At 36.6% G+C, this 26,301-nt stretch overlaps 1 pseudogene; it reads left to right on the top strand.

Annotated features, from left to right (window-relative positions):
• The first annotated feature begins 590 nt into the window (after positions 1-590).
• On the top strand, positions 591-25,473 carry LOC124080521 (amine sulfotransferase-like; annotated as a pseudogene).
• Positions 25,474-26,301: the final 828 nt, after the last annotated feature.

The raw sequence follows: 26,301 nt of genomic DNA, 5'->3' as shown, positions 1-26,301 counted from the left end.
GTAAAGCATTTTCATTTTTCAATTTCAACAGTATCTCAGATCCCTAATTCAGAAGTTTCTTTCAGAGACAATAAGTTATGTATACTCTAGAAAAACATTAGAAATAAAAGCATATCCATTGAAGAATTTCTTATTTCTACAACAATCAAAAATATAAGTAATAAAATATAAAACAATAAGAATTTCTCGATAAAAAGTATGAATTATCTGGCCAAATTATCCCTTCTCCAATATTTCCAGTTCAGCTAGCTGGACAACTTTAAATGATTTGGTTGACTTCTCTGAGTTAATTTCCTCTTCTCTATGTTGAGGATCATGAAATCTGTTCCTCGTGGACCTTTAAGAAGAGTTGTCTCACTTTTCAGCATTTCTGCTGCCTCATCTTTAAACCACTGATGCTAGCAATACAGCAATTTTGGATTATTGTGACGTTTTAAATCATTCATATTATGTGCTGTGGTTAGTGTCATTAGTATGTTCATACACATCAGACATTGCAACAATGCTTGGCATATATTGACCACTCAGTAACTATTATTCACTTCTAAAATAACTTGAAATTATATGTTTCCACTTGTAGGTGAAAAAATATGGACAACACAGAGGAATACTTACTTGAATTTAAAGGCTACAATTTTGAAAGGTCTTTAGTTAAAATTCATATAGTAGAAAGAGTGGATGATTTTGAAATTAGAGATGATGATGTCTTCATAATCACCTATCCAAAATCTGGTAAGTGTAAAGAGTGGTCTTATGATAGTATATTTTTGCCTAAGTTTGGTATATGTTTGTGTTTGTGTGTGTGGGTGGGTGTGTAAATGTGCTGTTTTTCAGACATCAACAGCAGCCTGACCTACATTTATATATCCATTAAGAATCAGAAAAAAGTTAGATGAATCTCAAATCTATACTACCAAAGCTCATTTGTAATGGATATACTGTAAATTCTGTTAAAAAAAAAAATAAATATATATATATATATATATATATATATATATATATATATATATATATATATATATATATATAAAGAAACCAAATGCTGAGCCATGAGCAGGTACTGGGTAAATGCTGATCTGTTGGCTTGGTCTGCTTGACAGATCTGAGACAGTCCAAACTCATCTTTTCTCTAATTTGTAAATGCTTCCTGAGTTGGAAGATTTATCTTCCATTATTATTCGTGTTCCAAGATGTTTCATTTTCTTGAGAAGTATTCCATGACAGCTGAGTTCCACTGAAGATTCTCAAAAACGTTTTCAACCAGTAAGTTCTACTAGAAAATAAAATAAGAATGATTTTGAGATTTGTGAAGACCATCATTACAAAGAAGTGGTAAAACACAATCCTAAACAGGTACTAATGAGTCTTATGTAATAGTGACTTCTACTTCAGCAGGGCAGGATACTTGGCTTGGTTTGAGTTTTTATAGTTGCCCATGCAGACTAAGAGATAAAGCTGTAGTTATTAAGATTCTACATACAATGTTTTGCTTATTTATAGTGTGGTTTTCCCAGAACACCACAAAGAAGTTGGTCATACATGATTAGGCCATACAATTAAACATATATATATATATAATTATTGCTTTGCTCATGTCAGGTTCTGCTATTTCCTGACATCCTTGGATGTTTAAATAGTTTACAAAACCACCTTAAGTGGTAAATAGAAAAGGGGGAGAAAGTGAAATCGCTTATAATTTTGTTAATTTGTCTATAATTCTAAAGGGTAAAGTTCTAAGAAAGGAATCTCAGGAAGGAGAAAGAGATGCCCACAAACTATAGTAAAAAAAGACTCAGTAACCAGAAAATATAGAAGAAATAAGCTTCAAGACTCCAACAGAAAGAAATGATACAGAAAGGGAAATGCTAATTTCCCTGATGTGATAGTGCAGGGTGTATGCATGTGTGGAAATATCACACTCTACCCCATCAATATGTAGAATTATTATAAGTTAAGGAAAAAGTTAAAAATACTAAAAAGGACCTAATATGGAGCAGGAAACAGAGAAGGAAAGGCAGAAATAACCCAAATCATCACTATCATGGAATCAGAACAAACACAGCTCTTCAAGTGATAAAGGAATTTAGAGTCTTTGATTTTCTTTATTAACTTTAATGTTTCATAGAGAAAAAAATGAAAATCAGACAAAGTTGTTAGCATACTTAGAGTGTTTAAAAGAAAAGAAAGCTCAAATGATTTTATGGTGAATAACACTATTGTTGACTTAATTTTTAATGACTAATTGAGTTTGAAAACAACATGATTTATTTTTTCAGGTACCATCTGGACTCAGCAAATACTAAGCTTGATTTATTTTGAAGGGCATCGTAACAGAACTGAAGACATCAAAACAATAGATAGAGCTCCCTTCTTTGAATACAATATTCACAATTTGGACTTTATCAAAATGCCATCCCCTCGCCTCTTCGCTTCCCACCTCCCATATTATTTAGTTCCAAAAGGTCTGAAGAACAAAAAAGCTAAAGTATGTCATACAGCTTAATCTTTTTTTTTTTGCACAAACGAAATAACCTGCTTTAAGTAGATTCCCCAACCTCACTAAACCACAGTTTTCCAAATGTTACAATCATTTTATGTTTAGGATATTGCCTTCCTCAATAAAAGTATATGAAAGTCCTAAAAACTATGCCTGTAATAAGCAATTGTGGATATAATTTGCAATGTAACTCTATAGCATATAACAAAAATTCTTTCACATTGGCCATAAAATGCCATTCTTTTTTATAGTTTCATAGAAATTTATTGTGTGGCTTTGCAATAATTAATGTGTATTTGATGGATAGGTAAGTTGCAGCCAATGGATGTCTTGTGCTGTAATATACTTTCCTATAAAGGCTTGCACTTTAATTCTCATGCCTTGTTTCAATTAATGTGAAGTTTTCAAATTGAAATGGCTAATATTTTAAGTTTTGACAGGGATTACCTGCCTGCTTTTTATAATATATGAATCATACTTCATCAAATAACCATGTAGGAATGCCTCCTTCCTCACATGCTTACTAATAATGGGAATTATCAAATTTGCCTAATATGCTAAGTAAGAAAGTAATCTTTCTTTGAGGGAATTTAACTCTTTCAATTTTATAAGATTATCTTTTTATATTTTATTGGTCTTTAAATATTCTTATTCCATGTTGTCTTATTTACTGTTTTGTAGGAAATTTATTTGTGGCAAAATCTTTCCCTTTATAAAGGAAAGACTTTTTTAATAAATTGTTGAAAACTTTTAACCTTATGTTATCCAACTGTTAATACTTCTTTCATGACTTCTGGTTCTGATGTTTTACTAAGAAAACACAACACTAACAACAAAGATTATGTAAATGCCCTCCAGCTTTTTTCTAACTAACAGTATTATTTTTAACCTTTTTGTTGGTGGGGTAGGAGGTGTGGGGTGGTAAGGAGGGATTGAACTCAGGGTCACTCAACCACTGAGCCACATCCCCAGCCCTATTTTGTATTTTATTTAGAAACATGATCTTACTAAATAACTTAGCACCTCTCTTTTCCTGAGGCTGGCTCTAAACTCATGATCCTCATGTCTTCGCCTCCAGAGTAGCTGGGATTACTGGTGTGGGACACGGAGCCTGGCTATTTTTAACCTTCTTATGATTATAAATTAAATCTGATACTGCTTATGAGACATGAACATTGCCTTATACTTGTCTAAGGAGTTTGCTGATTGGCCCAAAACAATTTACTAAAACATTCACTTGAGTACCTCTACTGTTTTGAAGCCTATATATTGGTATGCTAAATTTTCATAGTTGGACACGAATTTATTTTACTTATTTATTTTTATGTGGTGCTGAAGATTGAACTCAGGGCCTCACCGCTGAGCCACAGTTTGAGCCCCAGATAAGGCAAATTTTTCTATCAACTTTCTACAATATAGTATAGTTCCACACTGATTGTCAAATGTGGGTTTTAATTTAAGAGAGATTTGTTCTGGGAAAACAAACATTGCAATATTCTGACATTCCTCGAGTTACATACTATGTATCAGGTCTACTTTAATGACATCTATATGTACCTTTTATTGTTCTCAGTGTGATTTTTTCCCACTTGTAGATATTTAACATTGAAAAAAGTATAAAATTTTAATGATCTTGTCAATTTACTCCAATTTTGTGGTTATATATTTGCATTCAGGCTGCAATGATAAAAATTTTATATTCTCTTATTTTTAGAGTTTTCAGGATATAAGGAGTTTTCTATTTTACTAGGTTTTTACTCTCTGAGGAACTAGCCTTTTTTTAAGCATAATTCAAGTTTTCTTTTTTATTCATGTATACTTTCATTTTAATTAGTGTCTCATTTTAATATATATCTTTCTATCTTCTTTAATTAAATGTCTAGTATATCTATTTCCAGTGTTTATTTTTGTCAATATTAACATTTTTAAATGAATACCATTTTTAGTGTAACTATGGGTGTAATTTTGTTAATGTTTAAATACTTTGTCATTTCAGTTTTACCTTTTTAATTGGTTTCAGCTCTTTTGAGATTTTTTTTAGTTTGAAAGTGTTTGTATAGTTTTCTATCATGGGCAATGGTGTTTACATATTCTAATTTTTGGAATTTATTTATAAGTTAATTGTCAATTGCATGATCAGTTTTCAAACGTGGAATATGTTTCATACATGAGAAAAGGAGATAAATTTTCTGTGTTGGGTACTTATACAAATTTTAAAAACTAAATAAAATAAAATTTTAATAATCAATTTAACAAATTTATTTTTGCTTTAATTGTTTTGTTAAAGACAATTCTCTGTAAATGTTCTACTATGATTGTGGCTAAATCAAAATACTTACAAATTTACTGGAACTTTTCCATTGAAGTTTTTCTATTATGATCATCAGTGTACGAATGTTCCTTTTCTGTTGGTCTTTGAAAACAAATTATGGGCCATCCCGTTAAATCATTTGGCCTGCAATTTTACTTAATTTCATTTTATTCCTTATTCTCTAATTCGGGACTTTGCCACATGCTCTTGTTTTCCTTGATTTGAAATGCCATTTTCACTGCTGCATAACTTTACAACTTTTGAAAGTAGTTTTATCAGATCCGTTCTTTTTCTTCATAGAAAAATTAGAATATTCCAGCATTTGAATATCACTACATGCTGCTTTGGGCACATATGCAGGCGTTTCCCTGGAATATATATCCAAGAAGGGAACTGCAAAGCCAAAAGTACAAGGATGTTCAGTTGTATGGGATGGGGGCTATATTTTCTTAAGAAAGCAGGTGTATCAATTTCTACTGAAATTGGTAATGGACATGTTTTTATTCCCCCCCCCATAATGATACATATCAGACTTTTAAATTTTTTCAATGTGTTATTTATGAAGAGGTATGTTAAAGTGACCTTAACCTACATGTCCAATACTCAGTAATGAGAATAAGCCTGTTTTGACAGGTTATTGACCATAATTATTGTATATTCTGTGAAAGGACTTTTTTGACCCAATTTTTCATTAGTGGTATTTTCCATATTAACTTTCTTTATACAGTTTCTATCCCATATATAAAAGAATTTATTTCAACAATACTTTTTGTAATAGAGGAAAAATTGGGGGAACACCTAATTTTCCATGGCTAGTAGAATGGATTAAAATAATTATGATTCATTCAGCTAATGAATATGATGCAACTGTTAAAAACTTGAAATAATATACTGGAATTGTTAATATTATTTCTAATTCTCCCTGCAGATTCTTTATATCTACAGAAATCCTAAAGATGTTTTGGTGTCCTTTTTTCATTTTTCAAATTGGGTGGCTCGATTAAAGCCTTCTGATACTTTTGAGAATTTTATGGAAATGTTTCTAGATGGACAAGGTAACTATGAGTTTATTTATCAAGGAATTTAGGGAATATATTTAGAGAGATGGAAAAGGGCAATTGTACAATGGGTGCTTGTGAGTAGTTACTATGACATATCAACCTAGTCTGCCACCCAGTGGCTTTTCCTTCCTTGCCAGGACCATGTGGGTCTTGTCAAATTTGCAAAGGCATATTGTTTAGAAAACATTTTGACCAGTCCATAAGAGGCTTACAAATATTCTATCAATTTAAACTAGCTACAAATATAATTAAAATAATACATTCCAGAATCACTAATGATCAGGGTGTTTGTGTACTCTCTCCTGGACCTGTGGTAAGCCTTCTAGGGCCATGGTGGAGTTTATCACTCCACTACTGATGAGGATTGATGGTTGCAAGGGACTTGTAGTGAGAAGTATCAGGATCTCACTCATTTAAAGATTACATTCAGGTTTTGTCTCATTGTAAACAGGTAGCTTTGCTATCCAGAGATCTTAGAGAATGAGAAGAAAAATGGACATGTGTGTTTTCTGGTGGATATAGGAAAGTGGAGGAACTTGCTTTAAAGAAATATGATTTAAACTTAGACCCAGAGGCTTTCTCATTTCTTTATTGCTGCCTTCCTGCATCCATAAGGTCGCTTTTCATGGTCACTTCTCTATGAAAACCATGATTGTTCCCCTAAGCAGTAATCATTTCAAAACAGTAATATAGATGTTCAGTGGTTGGGGCCTTTATTTTTGTTTTTGTGACTATAAGGAGGAAAAGACAGAACACTTTGCTATTCAATAAGTGCAACATCTTCACCTTCTTACTAATTATTTTTTGCACAGTGGTGGGAAGTCGTTGGTTTGATCACATAAAAGGCTGGTATGAACACAGACATGACTTCAATATTCTGTTCATGAGCTATGAAGATATGAAAAAGGTAAAATAAGAAGTATTTTTTAAAATTCTATTTTTAAACCTTTTTCTCCTGGTTTCAGGAAAACTCATTCTCCTAGTCATTTATGAAAATACATATTTCGTAGGCTTTTGGGGATAAGTGGGGGTTCTAATTTCCTGCTTATTCATTAATTACTGGTTTTCCTCAAGGGTTTGTTCTCAAACAGTCACCATTATTATCATGTAACAACTGTAGCATTAAAGGCAACCTCAAATATCTAGGATACCAGTCTTTGTAAAACATTTTTATTAATATTAATTACATATTAATGGATTTTGTTTTCTGATTTCTATATGACCATACAACATGCACTGATCATATCCAATCTCTCCTTCTTCCACTCTCTTACCTCTCCTTTGCCCTGGACCCTTCAGAGGCCCTAGTATTCATGATTCTACTTTCAGTCAATATTTCTTGTTCTTCTCATGTGTGCTGCTTGTGCTATTTGTCTTTCTATGTCTGGCTTATTTTAGTAACATCGTGTAGTCCAGTTCCATGAATTTTGCTGGAGAATTTCATTTTTTGTATCTGAATAATAGTCCAGTGTGTGTGTGTGTGTGTGTGTGTGCACACGTGTGATAATTTCTTGGTCTGTTCATCTGTTGATAAACACCATGTATGCTGAATCCTTATCTGTTGTGAATAGTGGTACAATAAACACGGGCATGTGAGTTGTCTCTTGTATGGTGCACTGTTTCTTTTTGATATATACCCAGGAATGTGAAGTTGGATTATACAGTAGTTCTGTTTTTAGTTTAGTTTTTTGGGTTTTTTTTGAGGATACACCAAACTGTTTTCCATGGTAATTATACTTAATAAAGTTCATCAAGGAGCACTAAGGCACTGAGGCATGAAGTCACTACTAAGAGAGGATAATTATTGCTGAAGATGAGGGTGAGCCCTGTGAGGCACCTTCTTCCTGTAAAGAGAATCTTAAAAACTAGTTCTCATGTGAAGTCATAGAATGCTTATATGCTGGTTAAAGATTCTAAACTGCCTGAAAACTTTGTGTAATTCAAACACAAGACAGGTGAAGCTTATTGTTCTGTGGACTCTGGTTGGTATGTTGATTCATTAATACATCATCTATTTAGTTACTTTAAAAAAATCACTGAATGATTGCTCTCTGCCTTGCACTGAATCATGAGTAATAGACGACTGAATCTTTTATAGACAGAACTCATAATCTGTCAGGGAAAACAAGTACTCACCAAGCTAGTATATGTATTTTAAAAGTAATAATTGCAAATATTAAGGAAATGTCTAATACAATATCAATGTGTATATGTACTGAGGGTATCTAATATACTCAAAAGTAATGGTCTTTTTTTTTCTTTCCTGAAACAAAGAAAATGGGAAATACAAGCTAATAAATAAGAGCTAAGTGAAAGAAAAAAAACATGGGAGAGACTTATAAGATAAGAAAAAAGGAAAGTACATGAGACCTTTGAGGACCTAAGGGAAAAACTTGAACAATCTGGGAGAGATGAAAGTTTAATATAGGGGGGTTTTATAGGAGCCAGATTTTATAAGATCTGTAGGCTATGTTAATGAGAGTGATTTCTTTAATATTAAAAGTAGTAAGGAGACTTTTAAGAGCTATTAAGAAGGGTAGCCATAGATTATACTTAATATTTTTGAATATTATTTACATTTATGAGTTGAAGAGGAAAAATAGTGAATATAAGGAAACCAGAATAGACAGAGACCAGTGTATTAATCCACTGAACATCGGTGGTGGCTTGGATTGGAGTAGTGTCATTGTGAATGAAGAGAATACAGAGTTTTGAGGCACAGTTAAGATGTAAAAAGAAAAGGGATCATCTTCTCTAACTCCATCCATTTACCTGCAAATGCCATGATTTTATTGTATTTAATTGCTAAGTAATATTCCATTGTGTATATATGCCACATTTTTTTATCCATTCATCCACTGAAGGGCATCTAGTTTGGCTTCACAGTTTAGCTATTGTGAATTGTGCTGCTATAAATATTGATGTGGCTGTGCCCCTGTAATATGCTGTTTTTAAGTCCTTTAGGTATAGCGGGATAGCTGGATCAAATGGTGGTTCCATTCCCAGATTTCCAAGGAATCTCCATACTGCTTTCCATATTGGATATATCAATTTGCAGTCCCACCAGCACTGTATGAGTATACCTTTTCCCCACATCCTTGCCAACACTTATTGTTGTTTGTCTTCATAACAGCTGCCAATTCTGACTGGAGTGAGGTGCTATCTTAGAGTAATTTTGACTTGCATTTCTCTAATTCCTAGTGACGATGAACATTTTTTCATGTATTTGTTGACTGATTATATCTCTTCTTCTGAGAAGTGTCTGTTCATGTCCTTGGCCCATTTGTTGATTGGGTTATTTGTTTTTTTGGTTTTTAGCTCTTTGAGTTCTTTATATACTCTAGAGATTAGTGCTATATCTGGTGTGTGAAGGATAAAATTTGGGCCTAATCTCACGTGATGAAGATAAGGGCCTACTTTTTCTTCTATTAGACACAGAGTCTCTGGTTTAATTCCTAGATCCTTGATCCACTTTGAGTTGAGTTTTGTGCCTGGTTACAGATAGGGGTTTAATTTCATTTTGTTGCATATGGATTTCAAGTTTTCCCAGCACCAGTTATTAAAGAGGCTATCTTTTCTCCAATGCATGTTCTTGGCACCTTGTCTAACATAAGATAATTGTAATTTTGTGGGTTAGTCTCTGTGTCCTCTATACTGTACCATTGGTCTACCAGTCTGTTTTGGTGCCAATACCATGCTATTTTTGTTACTATTGCTCTGTAGTATAGTTTAAAGTCTGATATAGTGATGCCACCTGCTTCACTCTTCCTGCTAAGGTTTGCTTTAGCTTATGGGTCTCTTATTTTTCCAGATGAATTTCATGATTGGTTTTTCTATTTCTATGAGGAATGTCATTGGGAATTTGATTGGAATTGCATTAAATCTGTATAGTGGTTTTCATAGTATGATCATTTGGATGATATTAATTCTGCCTATCTAAGAGCAAGGTAGATCTTTCCATCTTCTAAGGTCTTCTTTCACTTCTTTTTTTTTAGGGTTCTGTAATTTTCATTATATAGATCTTTCACCTCTTTCATTGATTCCCAAGTATCTTTTTATTTGAGGTTATTGTAAATGGGGTAGTTTTCCTCATTCCCTTCTCAGAAGATTTGTCACTGATATACAGAAATGGCTTTGATTTATGGGTGTTGATTTTATATCTTGCTACTTTGCTTAATTTATTTATTAGTTCTAGAAGTTTTCCAGTTAAACTTTTAGGGTCTTCTAGGTATAGACTCATATCATCAGCAAATAGTGCTAATTTAATTTTTTATTTTCCTATACATATCCCTTTAATTTCTTTCATCTGTCTAATTGCTCTGGCCAGTGTTTCAACTACTATGTTGAATAAAAGTGATGAAAGAGGGTATCCCTGTCTTGTTCCAGTTTTTAGAGGGAATGCCTTTAATTTTTCTCCATTTAGAATTTTGTTGGCCTAGGGCTTAGCATAAATAGCTTTTATGTTGTTGATATATGTTCCTGTTATCCCTTATTTTTCTAGTTTTTGAACACAAAGCGGTGTTGTATTTTGTCAAATGCTTTTTCTGTGTCTATTAAGATGATCATATGATTCTTACCTTTAAGTCTATTGATGTGGTGAATTACATTTATTGATTTTTGCATGTTGAACCAAACTTGCATCCCTGGGATGAACCCCACTACATCATGGTGCGTGATCTTTTTGATCTGTTTTTGTATTCGATTTGCCAGAATTTTATTGAGAATATTTGCATCTATGTTCATTAGAGATTTTGGTCTAAAGTTTTGTCTTTCTTTCTTCCTTCCTTCCTTCTTTTCTTTCTTTCTTTCTTTTGTTCTTTCATTCTTTCTTTTTATGTGTCTTTGCCTGGTTTTGGAATCAGGGTGATATTGGCCTCATATAATGAGTTTGGAAGTGCTGCCTCTTTTTCTATTTCCTGAAATAAATTAAAGAATATTGGTATTAGTTCTTCTTTAAAGGTCTTTTAGAACTTGGCTGTGTATCCATCTGGTCCTGGGCTTTTCTTGGTTGGTAGATTTTTGATGGTGTCTTCTATTTCATCACTTGAAAGTGTATTTCATTCTGATTCAAGTTGGACAAATTATATGACTCTATAATTTGTCGATGCCTTCAATATTTTCTATTTTATTGTAGTACAAGTTTCCAAAATAATTTCTAATTGTCTTCTGTATTTCTGTAGTGTCTGTTGTGATATTTCCTTTTTCATCACATATTAGTGATTTGAGTTTTCTCCTTCTCTTCGTCAGCATGGCTAAGGGTCTGTCAATTTTATTTATTTTTTCAAAAAAACCAACATTTTGTTCTGTCAATTTTTTCAATTGTTTCTTTTGTTTCAATTTTGTTGATTTCATCTCTGATTTTAACTATTTCCTGTCCTCCTTCTTTCGGTGTTGATTTCTTCTACTTTTTCTAAGGCATTAAGAGTAATGTTAAGTCATTTCTTTGTTAAATTTGTCTTCTTTTAAGGAATGAACTCCATGCAATAACCTTTCCTCTTAGAACTGCTTTCATAGTGTCCCAGAGATTTCAGTATGTAGTATCTGTGTTCTCATTCACTTCTAAAAATTTTTTAATCTCCTCCTTGCTGTTTTCTGTAACCAATTGTTCATTCAGTAGAATATTATTTAGTCTCCAGGTGTGGGAGTGGACTTTATTTCTTATTTTATCATTGATTTCTAATTTCATTCCATTATGATCTGATAGAATGCAGGATAGTATCGCTACTTTTTTATATTAGTTAAGGGTTGCTTTGTGGCATAGTATATGGTCTATTTTAGAGAAGGTTCCAAGTGCTGCTGAGAAGAAAATGTATTCTCTCATTGAAGGATGAAATAGTCTATATATGTCAGTTAAGTCTAGGTTATTGAGTGTATTATTGAGTTCTATAGTTTCTTTGTTCAGCTTTTGTTCAGAAGATCTATCTATTGATGAAAGAGGTGTGTTAAAGTCACCCAAAATCATTTTGTTGTGGTCTATTTGACTCATGAATTTGAGAAGAGTTTGATGAATGTAGATGCTCCATTGTTTGGGGCATATATATTTATAATTGTTAAGTCTTGTTGGCATATGGTTCCCTTGAGTAGAATGTAGTGTCCGTCTTTATCCTTTTTGATTGACTTTAGTTTGAAGTCTACTCTATTTGAAGGAGGATGGAAACCCCTGCTTGTTCCACAGTCCATGTGAGTGGTATGATTTTTCCCAACCCCTCATCTTCAGTCTGTGGATGTCTTTTCCTATGAGGTGAGTCTCTTGGAGGTAGCATATTGTTGGGCCTTTTATTTATTTATTTATTTATTTTGATTCAATCTGCTACTTTATGTCTTTTGATTGGCGAGTTTAGGCCATTAACATTCAGGGTTATTATTGAGACATGATTTGTATTCCCAGTCATTTTTGTATATTTTTGGTATTTAACGTGACTTGGTTTCTCCTCTGATTAGATTTTCCTTTAGTGTAATACCTTCCTCTGCTGATTTTCATCATTTTTTTTCATTTCCTCTTAGAATATTTTGCTGAGGATGTTCTGTAGTGCAGGCTCTCTAGTTGTAAATTCTTTTAACTTTTTTTTTATCATGGAAGGTTTTTATTTCATCATCAAATCTAAAGCTTAGTTTTGTTGGATATAAAATTCTTGGTTGGCATCCATTTTCTTTCAGGGCTTGGTATATGTTGTTCCATGATATCATGTCTTTGAACGTCTGGGTTGAAAATCTGCTGAGATACAAATTGGTCTCCCACTATATGTGATCTGATTCCTCTCTCTTGTGGCTTTTAAGATTCTATCCTTATTCTGTATGCTAGGCATTTTTGTTATAATGTGCCTTGGTGTAGATATGTTGTAATTTTGTGTATTTGGTGTCCTATAAGCCTCTTGTATTTGATTTTCCAATTCATTCTTCATGCTTGGGAAATTATCTGATATTAACTAATTGAAGAGTTTGTACATTACTTTGGTTTGAAACTCTGTGCCTTCCTCTATCCCAATAAATCTTAGATTTGGTCTTTTGATACTGTCCCATAATTCTTGGATGTTCTATTCATGGTTTCTAAATTTCTTCACTGTGTGATCAACTTTATTTTCCAGATTGTATACTTTGTCTTCATTATCTGACATTCTTTCTTCCAAGTGATCTAGTCTATTGGTTATGCTTTCTATTGAGTTTTTTATTTGATTTACTGTATCCTTCATTTCAAGGATTTCTGACTTTGTTTTTCAGAGTCTCTGTCTCTCTCTTGGAGGAATCTTTTGCTACCTATATTTTCTCTCTTACATCATTGTTGGAGTGATCAACTTTTGCCTGTATTTGCTCATTTAGGTCATCCTTTAATTCACAAATCATTTTAATTATGAACCTTCTGAACTCCTTCTCTGACATTTCATCAACTCACTGCCCATGGGTTCTTTTATTATAGTGTCCTGGTTTGTTTGGGGCACTTTCCTCCCTTCTTTTTTCTTGGTGTCTATATGTCTTCTTTTCTTGCAGTGTGGATCTGAGATATTACAGTTTATTCCCTATATTCTTATAGTACTTATGCATATTGTCTGTACCACACCTTGAAGTTGGGCTTCCAGACCCTGCTGGTGTCCCTCAATGTATGCTACTGCAACTAAAGTTGGTGGCGGCAATAGCAGAGGTAACTTGAGATAATAGTTAAGGTGCCCCAAGATGGAAGCAATGTCTTACAGTGATGGGGCTGAAAGGGTGGCCCCCACACTCCCTTTGGGATGCCTGCTCTGAGATGCACCTGCTTGTAGGCCCTGTCTGTTGTAAAAATGTTAGAGGCTACTGCATGGGGAAGGCTATCATAATGACTGCAGTGTCCCAAGATGGAAGTGGGTTAGGCTTAGGTTCCCATGTGGGGGAGGGGGTGAACTTAGACCTACCATGGACATGGATCCTGCGCAAGTTTGTGTGGACAGATCTGGGCTAGGCTTGGACTCCTGCAGTAGTCTGCTGGTTGGAAGAGGTGGTCCTATGCCAAAGGCTGGGCTCCCGTGAGTGTGGTGGTTCTAGGCCAGTGTGGGTGCATCTGGGCCATTGGGCTTGACCTCCCGAGGTAGTCTGCTGGTCAGAAGAGGCGGTCCTCTTCCAGAGGCTAGGCTCTGGTGGGTGTTTGCCCCGCGGGTGGAGGGATGGACCTGGGCCTACCAGGTCCCTTGCAGGCTTGTGTAGGCAGTCTGGGCTGGGTCTCAGCTCCTGCGGTAATCTGCTGGACAGAAGAGGTGGTCCTGGGATGGAGGATGGGCTGCGGCAGGTGCCTGCAGGTGAAGGGGTAGACTTGGGCCTGCTGTGAGTCTTGGTCCCGCACAGGCTGGTGTTGGTGGATCTGGGATGCAAGGCTTGACGTCCCCCAGTAGTCTGCTGGTGGAAAGAGGTGATCTTGCATCAGAGGCTAGGCTTTGGCAGGTGTCTGCTGTGCAAGTGGAGGGGTGGACCCAGACCTACTGTGAGCCTGGGTCCCACATGGGCTCGTGTGGATGGTCCCAATTTTAAGTTAGTTTTAATATGTGGCATAGGATCAGGATCAACTTCAAGCTTTTGCATGCAGTCATTCAATTTTCCTATTACCTTTTGTTGAGGAAATTATCCTTTTACTATGAAATGTTCTTTGCATTCATGTCAAAAATCATTTGACCACATGTGTGAGAGCTGGTTTCTGCGAACTCTATTCAACTCTATCGATTCATACTTCCAAATTTATGGCATTTTCAGACTGTTTAGATGACCATTATTTTGTAGTAAGTTTGAATTATGGAAGTGTGAAAACAGAGAATCTAATATTCTTTTTCAAGACTAACTATTCAGGATGCCTTGGAGTTTTATAAGAATATTGTGATGGATTGTTCTTCTTCTTCTTCTTTTTTTTTTTTTTTGCAAAAAATATCATTGGGATTTTGATAGAGTGCATTACATCTATCTGTGAATTGATTTACATTGTATTTTTTTAATTCCAGTCATCAGTATAGGATATTGTTTTATTTATTTGTTTGCTTTTACTTTTCAGTAATGTTTTGTAGGTTTCAATAGGCAACACTCTCACCTCCTTGTTCATTCCTTGGAGTTTTAGTCTTTCTTCTTGTGATTATTAGTGTAATTGTTCCTTAATTTCCTTTTAGGTTTACTCATTGTTAGTGTATAGAAATTCAACTGATTTTTACAAGTTGGTTTGATTTTTGAATTTACAACTTGATTAAATTTCTTTGTTCTCATGTTCTTTTTGGTGTGTGTGTGAGTGCTTTTGGGGGGCGGGGGTTTCTACATATAAGATAATATTATGGGTTATCAGGGATCATTTCATTATCTTTATTTTCTATTTAAATACCTTTTTTTCTTTTTTATTGCTGAGTACCTCCAGATAGTATTTCTATTATCATAATAAAGAGTAGAAAAACTGAATTGGACTTACTCCACGTCTCAGATGAAAATCTTCCTCTCTCAGTTGAGTTTGCTATTAGCTGCAGGTATTCCATATAAGACCTTTTTCATGTTGAGGTAGTTTCCTTCCATTGCAGATATATTGAGCATTTCATCATAAAAAGATGTTGGTTTTTTTTAAAGCTAAAATTTTATTGTCTGAGTAAATATCAGTAAGTATTTTTTTAACATTTATTTTTTTCTTTTTTTGTTTTAATTAGTTACACATGACAGTACAATGACCTTGACATATTATACATTTGAATCACATGGGATATAATTTCTCATTTTTCTGAGTATACAGATTGCAGAATCACATTGGTCATACATTCGCCTATATACACACAGTAATAATAATGTCTGTTTCATTCTACTATCCTTCCTATCTCCCCAACCCCTCCCCTCTCCTCCCATCACTTCTCTCTACCTAATCTAGGGTAATGATATTCTTTTTATTTTTTTCTCACATCTTCATACATGTATTTTGTATAACAATGAGGGTCTCCTTCCACCATCCATGCAATTCCCTTTCTCCTTCCCTTTCCTTCCCATCCCTCTTCCCTATGTAGAGGTAATCTTCTTCCTATGCTCAAAGATGTTGGGTTTTGTTAAATGTTTTTTTTTTTTTTTGCATCAATTGAGATAATCATGTCAGTTTGTTTCCCCATTCTCTTCTCATAACAAACTGCATGGTTCATATGAGGACACTTCTTTGCATTCCAGCAATCAATTTCACTAGAATATGAAAATGTTGTGTGTTTAGCTGTAACTCATGTATACTCATGACTCTTTCAGGACCTCAGAAGTGCAGTGCTGAAAATCTGTAGATTTCTTGAGAAACAACTTAGTGAAGAAGTTGTGGATACTGTTGTGAATCAGGCTACATTTCAGAACATGAAGACTAATCCACAAGCAAATTATCATGATATTATAAAATATGAAATTGGAACGAGAAGCGATAAAGGACATTTTCTGCGCAAAGGTACTATTCAGTAGTTTATAGTAGCAAGATGTAAGCTGTCATTCAAGTGCTTGGTACCTAGGAGAAATAATAAGTGCTTCCAATATGTCTCTCCAAGTAACAGAGACATTTGGAACCTAGAGAAATTAAGTGCCTAATTGAGAGTAGGTCTGAAAAGTTTTTCAAGAAACCTAAGTGTTTTAGTACACAATCTGACACATTAACTTGCTTAATTAATATTGCCTTATATCTAAGCCACATGAGCCTGTTCAGGTATATCAAATGAGAGGAACACTAATCCTTGTTTTCCCTTTTTTTTCTTCTAGAACAATCTAGGAAGTAAACTTAATGTGTTTTGCTTTGCTGGGAGGAGGTTTGGATTACTGTGTTCCCATGTGTCAGATTGCAACATCACAAAGAGTATTATCTTATTAGTACTATCTGCTATGAAATCAGTTACTTCAAAAAGTCATTGAAATCATTTTTACTGTGATCTTATTACATGCTTGAAGTAGTTGTCAAGAATGAATATTATTTCCCTTGTAACTGATACCCTTTAAATTCAAATTATTATTATTATTATTATTACTACTACTACTACTACTACTACTACTACTACTACTACCAGGGATTAAACTCAGGGGCACTCAAGCACTAAGCCACATTCCCAGCTGCTATTTTGTATTTTATTTAGAGACAGGATCTCACTGAGATGTTGAACTCAACATCCTCCTGACTCAGCCTCTTGAGCTGCTGGGAATACAGGCATATACCACCACACCTGGCTTCAAATTGTTAATTTTAATTTAATCATTTAGTGTATAAACATTCTAAACACTTCACTTCTACTTTATTCACATTTTATGTCATAATTGGCTCATAATTTACTAATAGGATGATCGATAATAATTTATTAAATTATATAAACATCTTATGGAAATTGCCCTAGATATTGATATATTTTAAAATTCTTATTTTTTGGTGACATTATCAATTATCCCTTTTCATTCCTCAGCTACAGCAGATAAAAAGCAATTCTCATACCCCTAAGAGCTTGTTTTCTACTCCAAAGGCCAATAATAATGTCTACACTAGTGAACCTGATAGCTGGAAATGCCAAGTTAGTTTTCACTTAAGAATGATGTAACAAGGTAGAGGGAACTGTGATCATGCACAGAGCAGGCCCAGCGGCCTGCTGAGGGGCAGAGCCGCCCCACACCCCCCGCACCTGCCAGGTAGGTGGAACGGTGACCACCGACAGAAAAGGCTCAGTGGCCCGCGGCGGGACAGAGCTTCCAATCACTCCTGCAAGGTAGGCGGGCCTGCGACCCACCGGCAGAAGAGGAGCAGCGGCCTGCTGAGAGGCTGAGCCGCCCCCTCCCCCTGCGCCGGCAAAGTAGAGGAAACTGTGACCACGCACAGAGCAGGCCCAGCTGCCTGCTGAGGGGCAGAGCCGCCCCCCACCCCCCGCGCCTGCCAGGTAGGTGGAACTGTGACCACCAACAGAAAAGGCCCAGTGGCCCGCGGCGGGACAGAGCTTCCAATCACTCCTGCAAGGTAGGCGGGCCTGCGACACACTGGCAGAAGAGGAGCAGCGGCCTGCTGAGAGGCAGAGCCGCCCCCTCCCCCTGCACCTGCAAGGTAGAGGGAACTGTGACCACGCACAGAGCAGGCCCAGTGGCCTGCTGAGGGGCAGAGCCGCCCCTCACCCCCCGCGCCTGCCAGGTAGGGGAACTGTGACCACAGACAGAAAAGGCCCAGTGGCCCGCGGAGGGGCAGAGCTTCCAATCACTCCTGCAAGGTAGGCGGGCCTGCGACCCACCGGCAGAAGAGGAGCAGCGGCCTGCTGAGAGGCTGAGCCGCCCCCTCCCCCTGCGCCGGCAAAGTAGAGGAAACTGTGACCACGCACAGAGCAGGCCCAGCTGCCTGCTGAGGGGCAGAGCCGCCCCCCACCCCCCGCGCCTGCCAGGTAGGTGGAACTGTGACCACCAACAGAAAAGGCCCAGTGGCCCGCGGCGGGACAGAGCTTCCAATCACTCCTGCAAGGTAGGCGGGCCTGCGACACACTGGCAGAAGAGGAGCAGCGGCCTGCTGAGAGGCAGAGCCGCCCCCTCCCCCTGCACCTGCAAGGTAGAGGGAACTGTGACCACGCACAGAGCAGGCCCAGTGGCCTGCTGAGGGGCAGAGCCGCCCCTCACCCCCCGCGCCTGCCAGGTAGGGGAACTGTGACCACAGACAGAAAAGGCCCAGTGGCCCGCGGAGGGGCAGAGCTTCCAATCACTCCTGCAAGGTAGGCGGGCCTGCGACCCACCGGCAGAAGAGGAGCAGCGGCCTGCTGAGAGGCAGAGCCGCCCCCTCCCCCGCGCGCCTGCAAGGTAGACGGAACTGTGACCACCATCAGAACAGGCCAGACCTGCAACCGAGAGACACAACAGGCCCAGTGGCCTGAGGAAGGGTAGAGCCGCCCCCCCCCCTGCGCCTGCAAGGTAGGCGGACCTGCGACCCACTGGCAGTACAGCCCCAGAGGCCTGCAGAGGGGCAGTGCCGCTGCCTGCGCCTGCAAAGTAGACATAACTGCGACCACCGACAGAACAAGCCTAGCGGCCCGCAGAGGGACAGAGCCGCTGCCCGCGCCTCCAAGGTCGGCGGACCTGCTACCAACCGGCAGAGCAGGCCTAGCGGCCTGCCGGTGTGGTAGGCACATTGCCCCAATTGGAGGAGGGGCAGAGCAGCCGCCCGCGCCTGCGAGGGAGACTTTGCAACTATACAAGACCAATATAAATATATAGGGGGAAAATTCAATAGCACAACAGTTTCACCAAGTAGAAAGGAACGCGAACAGTATGAAGAGACAAGGAAAGAAAGGACCACAAGCATTGCAGGTCAACTCAACGTTAGAAGAGGTAATAGCTGCAGCAGATGGAATGTCAGATAAAGAATTCAGGATATACATGCTTCAGATGATCTGGAGTCTCAAGGAAGACATCAGACAGCAAAATCAGACAATGAAAGATCACTTCAACAATGAATTACATAAACAAATCCAAGAAGCAAAAGATCAACTATACAGGGAGATAGAGGTTATAAAAAACAAACAAACAGAAATCCTAGAAATGCAGGAAGCAATAAGCCAACTTAAAAACTCAATGGAGAATACTACCAGCAGAGTAGAACACTTAGAAGACAGAACATCAGACAATGAAGATAAAGTATTTCAACTTGAAAAGAACATAGACAGCTCAGCAAGACTGTTAAGAAACCATGAGCAGAACATCCAAGAAATATGGGATAACATCAAGAGACCAAATTTAAGAGTCATTGGGATACAGGAAGGGACAGAGTTTCAAACCAAAGGAATGAGCAATCTATTCAATGAAATAATACGAGAAAACTTCCCAGACTTGAAGAATGAAACAGAACCCCAAATCCTAGAAGCCTACAGGATGCCGAATGTGCAAAATCATAAGAGACCCACACCTAGACACATTATAATGAAGATGCCCAACATACAGAATAAGGAGAGAATTTTAAAAGCTACAAGAGAAAGGAAGCAGATCACATTTAGGGGTAAGCCAATCAGGATAACAGCTGATCTTTCATCACAGACTCTGAAAGCTAGAAGATCCTGGAATAACATATTTCAAACACTGAAAGAAAATGGGTTCCAACCAAGAATTGTGTTTCCAGCGAAATTAAGCTTCAGGATGGAAGATGAAATTAAAACCTTCCACAATAAACAAAAGTTAAAAGAATTTGCAGCTAGAAAACCATCTCTTCAAAACATCCTTGGCAAAACATTACAGGAAGAGGAAATGGAAAATAACAATGAAAACCAACAGTGGGAGGTAGGACACTAAAGGGGGGAAAATAATCAAAGAGGAAAACAAACCATGTTTAGTAACATAAATAAACAAATATGGCTGGAAGAACAACCCATATCTCAATAATAACCCTAAATGTTAATGGCTTAAACTCACCAATCAAGAGACACAGGCTAGTAGAATGGATCACAAAACAAGACCCAACAATATGCTGCCTACAGGAGACGCATTTGATAGGAAAAGACATACATAGGCTGAAGGTGAAAGGTTGGGAAAAATCATATCACTCATATGGACTTCGGAAACAAGCAGGAGTATCCATACTCATATCAAATAAAATAGATTTCAAGCCAAAGTTAATCAAAAGGGATAAAGAGGGACACTACCTACTGCTCAAGGGAACCATACACCAACAAGACATAACAATCATAAATATATATGCCCCAAACAATGGTGCAGCTATGTTCATCAAACAAACTCTTCTCAAGTTCAAGAGTCTAATAGACCACCATACAATAATCATGGGAGACTTCAACACACCTCTATCACCACTGGACACATCTTCCAAACAAAAGTTGAATAAGGAAACTATAGAACTCAATAACACAATTAATAACCTAGACTTAATTGACATATATAGAATATACCACCCAACATCAAGCAGTTACACTTTTTTCTCAGCAGCACATGGATCCTTCTCAAAAATAGATCATATATTATGTCACAGGGAAACTCTTAGACAATATAAAGGAGTAGAGATAATACCATGCATCCTATCTGATCATAATGGAATGGAACTGAAAATCAACGATAAAAGAAGGAAGGAAAAAGAATACATCACCTGGAGAATGAACAATAGGTTACTGAATGATCAATGGGTTATAGAAGACATCAAGGAGGAAATTAAAAAATTCTTAGAGATTAATGAAAACACTGAAACAACATATCGGAATCTATAGGACACATTGAAAGCAGTTCTAAGAGGAAAATTCATTGCTTTGAGTTCATTCCTTAAAAAAAGAAAAAACCAACAAATAAATGATCTCATACTTCATCTCAAAATCCTAGAAAAAGAAGAGCAAAACAACAGCAAAAGAAGTAGAAGGCAAGAAATAATTAAAATCAGAGCTGAAATTAATGAAATCGAAACAAAAGAAACAATTGAAAAAATTGACAAAACTAACAGTTGGTTCTTTGAAAAAATAAACAAAATCGACAGACCCTTAGCGATGCTAGCGAAGAGAAGAAGAGAGAGAACTCAAATTACTAGCATACGGGATGAAAAAGGCAATATCACAACAGACACTTCAGATATACAGAAGATAATCAAAAATTATTTTGAATCCTTATACTCCAATAAATTAGAAGATAGTGAAGGCATCGATAAATTTCTGAAGTCATATGATCTTCCCAGATTGAGTCAGGAGGATATAGACAACCTAAACAGACCAATATCAATTGAGGAAATAGAAGAAACCATCAAAAGACTACCAACTAAGAAAAGCCCAGGACCGGATGGGTATACAGCAGAGTTTTACAAAACCTTTAAAGAGGAACTAATACCAATACTTTTCAAGCTACTTCGGGAAATAGAAAAAGAGGGAGAACTTCCAAATTCATTCTATGAGGCCAACATCACCCTGATACCTAAACCAGACAAAGACACTTCAAAGAAAGAAAACTACAGACCAATATCTCTAATGAACCTAGATGCAAAAATCCTCAATAAAATCCTGGCCACTCGGATACAAAAACATATCAAAAAAATTGTGCACCATGATCAAGTAGGATTCATCCCTGGGATGCAAGGCTGGTTCAATATACGGAAATCAATAAATGTTATTCACCACATCAATAGACTTAAAAATAAGAACCATATGATCATCTCGATAGATGCAGAAAAAGCATTCGACAAAGTACAGCATCCCTTTATGTTCAAAACTCTAGAAAAACTAGGGATAACAGGAACATACCTCAATATTGTAAAAGCAATCTATGCTAAGCCTCAGGCTAGCATCATTCTGAATGGAGAAAAATTGAAGGCATTTCCTCTAAAATCTGGAACAAGACAGGGATGCCCTCTCTCACCACTTCTGTTCAACATAGTTCTCGAAACACTGGCCAGAGCAATTAGACAGAAGAAAGAAATTAAAGGCATCAAAATAGGAAAAGAAGAACTTAAATTATCACTATTTGCAGATGACATGATTCTATACCTAGCAGACCCAAAAGAGTCTACAAAGAAACTATTAGAGCTAATAAATGAATTCAGCAAAGTGGCAGGATATAAAATCAACACGCATAAATCAAAGGCATTCCTGTATATCAGCGACAAATCCTCTGAAATGGAAATGAGGACAACCACTCCATTCACAATATCTTCAAAAAAAAATAAAATACTTGGGAATCAACCTAACAAAAGAGGTGAAAGACTTATACAATGAAAACTACAGAACCCTAAAGAGAGAAATAGAAGAAGATCTTAGAAGATGGAAAAATAAAGCCTGTTCATGGATAGGCAGAACTAACATCATCAAAATGGCGATATTACCAAAAGTTCTCTATAGGTTTAATGCAATGCCAATCAAAATCCCAACGGCATTTCTTGTAGAAATAGAGAAAGCAATCATGAAATTCATATGGAAAAATAAAAGACCCAGAATAGCAAAAACAATGCTAAGCAGGAAGTGTGAATCAGGCGGTATAGCGATACCAGACTTCAAACTATACTACAGAGCAATAGTAACAAAAACAGCATGGTACTGGTACCAAAACAGGCGGGTGGACCAATGGTACAGAATAGAGGACACAGAAACCAATCCACAAAACTACAACTACCTTATATTTGATAAAGGGGCTAAAAGCATGCAATGGAGGAAGGATAGCATCTTCAACAAATGGTGCTGGGAAAACTGGAAATCCATATGCAACAAAATGAAACTGAATCCCTTTCTCTTGCCATGCACAAAAGTTAATTCAAAATGGATCAAGGAGCTTGATATCAAATCAGAGACACACCGTCTGATAGAAGAAAAAGTTGGCTACGATCTACATACTGTGGGGTCGGGCTCCAAATTCCTCAATAGGACACCCATAGCACAAAAGTTAATAACTAGAATCAACAAATGGGACTTACTCAAACTAAAAAGTTTTTTCTCAGCAAAAGATACAATAAGAGAGGTAAATAGAGAGCCTACATCCTGGGAACAAATCTTTACTCCTCACACTTCAGATAGAGCCCTAATATCCAGAGTATACAAAGAACTCAAAAAATTAGACAATAAGAGAACAAACAACCCAATCAACAAATGGGCCAAGGACCTGAACAGACACTTCTCAGAGGAGGACATACAATCAATCAACAAGTACATGAAAAAATGCTCACCATCTCTAGCAGTCAGAGAAATGCAAATCAAAACCACCCTAAGATACCATCTCACTCCAGTAAGATTGGCAGCCATTATGAAGTCAAACAACAACAAGTGCTGGCGAGGATGTGGGGAAAAGGGTACACTTGTACATTGCTGGTGGGACTGCAAATTGGTGCGGCCAATTTGGAAAGCAGTATGGAGATTTCTTGGAAAGCTGGGAATGGAGCCACCATTTGACCCAGCTATTCCCCTTCTCGGTCTATTCCCTAAAGACCTAAAAAGAGCATGCTACAGGGACACTGCTACATCGATGTTCATAGCAGCACAATTCACAATAGCTAGACTGTGGAACCAACCTAGATGCCCTTCAATGGATGAATGGATAAAAAAAATGTGGCATTTATACACAATGGAGTATTACTCTGCATTAAAAAATGACAAAATCATAGAATTTACAGGGAAATGGATGGCATTAGAGCAAATTATGCTAAGTGAAGCTAGCCAATCCCTAAAAAACAAATGCCAAATGTCTTCTTTGATATAAGGAGAGTAACTAAGAACAGAGTAGGGTCGAAGAGCAGGAGAAGAAGATTAACATTAAACAGGGATGAGAGGTGGGAGGGAAAGGGAGAGAGAAGGGAAAATGCATGGAAATGGAAGGAGACCCTCAGAGTTATACAAAAGTACATACAAGAGGAAGTGAGGGGAAGGGGAAAAATAATATAAGGGGGACAAATGAATGTCAGTAGAGGGGGCAGAGAGAGAAGAGGGGAGGGGAGGGGAGGGGGGATAGTAGAGGATAGGAAAGGCAGCAGAATACAACAGACACTAGTATGGCAATATGTAAATCAATGGATGTGTAACTGATGTGATTCTGCAATCTGTATATGGGGTAAAAATGGGAGCTCATAACCCACTTGAATCAAATTGTGAAATATGATATATCAAGAACTATGTAAGGTTTTGAACAGCCAACAATAAAAAATTAAAAAAAAAAAAGAATGATGTAATGTAATCCCTGCGGCTCAGAAGGTTGAGGCAGGAAGAATGCAAGCTCAAAGCCAGCGTCAGCAAAAACAAGGTGCTAAGCAACTCAATGAGACCCTGGCTCTAAATAAAGTACAAAATAGGGCTGGGGAGTGGTTCAGTGGTCGAGTACCCCTGAGTTCAATCTCCAGTACACCCCCTCCCCAAAAAAAGAATGGCATAATGATGGTTTAATTTTGTATAAAATAAAGATGCAGAAAGGGAAGCTCTGATGCTCTATATGACTTTAATTTTGTTAGTTGAAAATATTTAAGTCTCTCTTTTTTTTCAAATTTAAAAAGAAAAAAATACCTATCTTGGAGGGCTTTAGTAAGAACTATATTACAGTTGATAAATGTGGTTCACTTAGTGTCAAGTTCACTTAGTATATATACAAGAGTATATATACTAAAACATACTTGTTAAATTCTAATATATTCATATCCTCTATAGTTTTTTCCTCTTAAGGATCACATAGTGGGAAAGGCTAACATACAGGGAAGTGAATTTTAAATCTATTTATTGCATTATTCTGTTCCTAGATTCTTTATTCAATCATTCCTGTGTAAGAAAAGATGAGGTCTCCAATCCTATGGACAGGAACAAATATTTAGCTTGGTTGAAAAGAGATTTACCCATTAATTTCCAATTTTTTAATTCTGTGAACACAATAATATTCACATATTATTACAAAGTTACCACAAGAGGTATATTGGTTGCTCCATTTAAATTTGACAGGTGTTCCACATCTGGGACAATAGGACACATGGGTTCAAATGGTTGAGGCAGTCTTTAACATGAAGTGTTCTTTATTCACCAGGTGCCATTCATGTTCTTATCCCATTAGGTACCATTGGAGACTGGAAACATCATTTTACTGTGGAGCAGAATGAAAGATTTGACCAGATATTCCAAAGAGAAACAAAAGACATTCCCCTGAAGTTCATCTGGGATATAAATGAGGAGTAGAATTCTAATCAAACTATAAAAGAATCATATAAACTCTAATCAGAGGCTATACCTTAACATACATAATAATAATAACATACATAATGCCTATTTAATTACTAATTATAAAACTTAACTAACAAAATAAATAAACTATGCTTAGATTAGTTGCCATGAATTCTTTAAAATTAAAAAAGGATTAGTTTTACTTTAAAATTAAAATTATAAATCAGAAATTATGTTGCTTTTGCAGCTTTGGTACCCTGCATGAAAATGGCAAAACAGAATGCATAAAACATGACTTGCAAATGTCTTCAGAGACGATTCTGTATTGTGCATTTTCCTTTACTCACAATTAAACTCAGGATAAATTAAACATTAAAAATAATTTTATTCTTGTACTTAAATTTTAATTCTTTGGTTTCAAAATCAATGTGGATATTCAAAGGTGATATAGAATAAATGGAGAAATCCTACATAAACAGGTACTTCTTTTTAATAATTGTACAGATCATAGTTTGCACTAGTTTTTTTCTGGCTGGTCAGGATGGCATGCACCTGTAACCTCAGGACTCAGGAAGCTGAGGCAAGAGGATAGCAAGTTCTAGCCAGCCTCAGCTCCATACAGAGATCCTGTCTCAAAAGTTTTAGAAAAGGAAAGGAAGCTTGGGGATAGAGTTCAGTAGTAGAACTCCCCTGTGGTTATTCCCTAGTACTGAAACACCACTGCGACCACAACAAAAGTTCTATCCATAATGTATCACTGAATAAAATTACATCACAGAAATTTAACAGTTGAATATTTAATAAAAGTTTAGTAGATTTATAAGCCTTTAAGGGTAGCATCATACAAAGTCATCAAATGGAAACAACCTGTGTTACTTGGCT

This window comes from Marmota monax, unplaced genomic scaffold, assembly GCF_021218885.2.
Source record: "Marmota monax isolate L192 unplaced genomic scaffold, Marmota_monax_Labrador192_F-V1.1 WCK01_AAM20220418_F8-fsc00174, whole genome shotgun sequence".
NCBI classification, from domain to species: domain Eukaryota; kingdom Metazoa; phylum Chordata; class Mammalia; order Rodentia; family Sciuridae; genus Marmota; species Marmota monax.
This window is presented reverse-complemented; position numbering and strand designations above follow the sequence as displayed.